General features: G+C 39.5%; 1 pseudogene; it reads right to left on the reverse strand.

The window, feature by feature from the left end:
* Nucleotides 1-2,510: 2,510 nt before the first annotated feature.
* Nucleotides 2,511-3,430, reverse strand: part of LOC101574640 — a 7,673-nt pseudogene continuing 6,753 nt past the window's right edge.

Below are 3,430 nucleotides of genomic sequence, written 5' to 3' on the forward strand. Positions count from 1 at the left end.
TGAATGGCTGTGCAGATATCTCAGAGGTATAAATGCCTGCCTGGCAAGTACAAGGTCCTGAGTTCAATCTCTAGTACTGCTAAATAAATAAATAAATAAATAAATAAATAAATAAATGACTCAATGAAAAGCAAATCTTTATATCAGAAATTCGCATTTTTTTGTTTTATAATTTCCTTGGTGCAATTTAAACCAAGAAGTAATGAAGATGTCCGCCCCCTCCACTTCTTCGCTATTGCATGAAGGTATGAAGTTAGAACGGGCAAGCCCTGGGTGTGAAAGCTCTAATTTATCTACCTTATTTATTTTTACATTTTTGTAGCCATCGTCTCTATTTTTATGTTTATGACCCATGAAGTATTCTGTGCTTTGTCTTAAAACTTAGAGTTGACATATTGATGGGAACAGCTGGATGTTCAAGATGTCTTAGATTCCTTTGTTTTACAAATCCCCCTTAGCACATGTAATAATATTGAGCAGTTGATGATATGTTGCTCTAGCTGTTTAACAGAAGGAGAAAAAAGAAACAGACGCTGAGGAGTTTTTCCCTTTGTTGAAATGTGGCTCCAGACTGTTACTCCAAGGTTTCTTTAGTCATTGCACGTTACTTTAAGATCCAAAATAGTGTTTTTGACAAGTTATGCATTTCTTTCTGGAATTGTAATAGAACGCACTAATAGGACCTGTATACACTGTGAAATGCATATTGTTAGAGAACACCCTGGTGGCTTATACACTGTTGAGCTAAGAATACCTTCGGAAAGTATGATATACAGAGAAAGTCTGTAGTTGTACCTGCTGGTGCTGTCGGTTTGTTGGAATATACATTTTGAATGGCCAGCCCCTCAAAAAAATTAGTGAGTACAATGGATAGATAACCTTAGTATATGATATGAAAGTACTAGGGTATGAGTACATTTTGTGTATACTAGAAATTTTCTTATGTCTCACAAGGTGATAGAACAAGTACTGTTTGAAGGAAAATTGAAAGTTAGGTGTGCTGGCATATGTGTGAAATCTTAGCACGCAGGAGGCTGAGGCAGGAGGATTTCTGCAAGTTCAAGGCCAGCCTGGATTACACAGTGAGTTTAAAGCCAGTCTGAACTTCACAGAAGATCCAGCTTCAAAGTAGTAAAAAATGTGAAGTAAGCTTGAGCCAGTCAGATGACTTATGTAAGATTTGAGAGAACTTTTTGAAGGTATGCATTAACACTTGCATCTAGTTATCTCCCCAAAGCTTATGAGGTCGTAGGTGGGACTTTTCAGAGGTGGCTGGATCTAGACGGGGTTATGTTGGGATTGTCTCAAGGTTCAAAGCTAAGAGGAAGGGTGCCATACCCTGGTTATGAGTGCCACCTGCCTTAAGGGTGAGTACGCTGGATAGAATGTAAGGGATAGAAAGATAGTTGCCACTTGTTGCTTGCTGTTCCCTGGCCACTTTGCTGCTTGATGCCTTCCTGCATTCTACATACTATGAATGCTTTGTCTTCTGATCAGCCCCTCTGCCACACCACCCTACCTTGGAGCCAGCCAAATATAATGGAAAACTCTACAAGCTGTGAGCCAAAATAAACTTTTTCTCCTTTAACTTTGAGTGTTGGATATTTTGTCTTGGCAATGAGAAAAGTAACTAGGACAATATGTACGTTTGCATGGAAATTTTGGAGGGGGATAAGTTCCCAAGGATAATTGCATAGTAAGGTGATTGCATGAAATTGAACCTGTGGTCTATAGTGAATTTGCCTTCACAGATTAACTGTTCCAGGAGAGGTTCCGTATACCCAAGATAAACATAACATTCAGATAGCTAGCATGCAACCTTCACATGTGTTATAGGTTGCTCTTTTACCTACATGTGGTTCAGTTCTGTAGTATTTTATCATTTTCCTTTTAGAAGTACTGTCTGCCTACCTGCGTTAGAAGATTTTCTGTTTCCTTGACATTGTATTCTTCCCTGATTATAGCACTTTTTTACACTTCAGAATAATTACTTTATTTCTGTCTCTTTCTCTAGACTTAATATGTTACCAAATGTGGAAATGTCTGTTCATGATCAATAAGTAAGAACTGTATCTTTTTTCTTTTACTACAATTTAAAACTTTACTACATAGGTTTTCTCAACAGTTTACCAAACCAATCAAACAAAATCATACCAATTATTTCAACAAACTACAGACATATACATCTGTGAGCTGGAAGGCAGAAAATTATTACCTTCAAATAATTCATTTTAATTCTTAAAACACCAGTGATACTAAAACCACGCCAATGTCTATGATCAGGATGTGTCAATACTCCCCGACCCTAGCAAAATGAAAATCCTACTGGTCAAGCAAAAATATTTCTTTTTACAAATGTCTGGAGGAAAAACAATTACATAAGGGCTGAAAATACCTTAACTAGAGAAAATTTACATGAAAAAGGGCACATCAAAGCTGGCTACTCTCTGGCTTGCAGATCCTCACAGTTCCTCCACTCCACATCATCCACAGCATTATTGCTGTAGGCCTCAGTCCCTCGCAGGACCTGCGCTGCTGCCATCGGGGCCATTGCTCTCCTTGTCCCAGTCCTTCATGGAGGCTCCAGCATGAAATTGTCCCACAGAATGCTCCAGCCTGGGCCCTCTGCTGATTTCACTTCAGTCTATTTGGCTTTTGGGTTCTTTTTTTTTTTTTTTTTTTGGTTTGCAGAACCGGGGATTGAACTCAGGCCCTTGCACTTGCCAGATGATTTTTGATTTGAAGTTGATATTGTCAGCAGCCTGTAATGTAGCTTCTGTTTTTTTTTTTTTTTTTTTTTTTTTTTTTTTGGCTTTTGGGTTCTTTTCCAATGAACTTTTCTCATTTGTAATTCCATCCATTCCTTTGAGAACAGTGATGACATCTCTCTTGGACATACTTGGTACCAATTTAGCATGCTTTCTAACAGAGCCTCCAGCCTCTCCAACCTTTCTTGTCCACATTCTTCTGATGTTTCTGAACAGTGCTGAATAATGGCACCACAGCCCTCATTGTAATTCTCTGCAGATCCTTCTCTGCGTCTTTGTCTTGGACAGCACCTGGCTTGGCTCTACACATCATTTCCCACGCTCACTTCTCATCCAGCTGTTTTCTTTTCTCCAGTTGTTCTTGCTTCAGCATCTCGTTTTCCTTTTCCAGCTCTTTTTTAATGAGAATGGTGGGCTTGCTCTTAGGTGTTTTCTTGCTAAGGATTTTGCATGGCATCTGCCCAGCCTGCATTAGTCCTGGCACTGGAGTCGGCAGCATTTTCCTTTTCTTTGTCTCAGGGTTCAGCATCCTCCTCATTGTCTGCTTCCACCACTTCATCATCAGACCCTCCAGAACCTCTGCTGTCTGAAGGCTCTCAGACTTCATTGTTTAGCTCTGAGGCCACAACCCTGGTCACTATTCTACTATCATCATCATCATC

This window comes from Octodon degus, unplaced genomic scaffold, assembly GCF_000260255.1.
Source record: "Octodon degus isolate 3935 unplaced genomic scaffold, OctDeg1.0 scaffold00308, whole genome shotgun sequence".
Lineage (NCBI taxonomy): Eukaryota > Metazoa > Chordata > Mammalia > Rodentia > Octodontidae > Octodon > Octodon degus.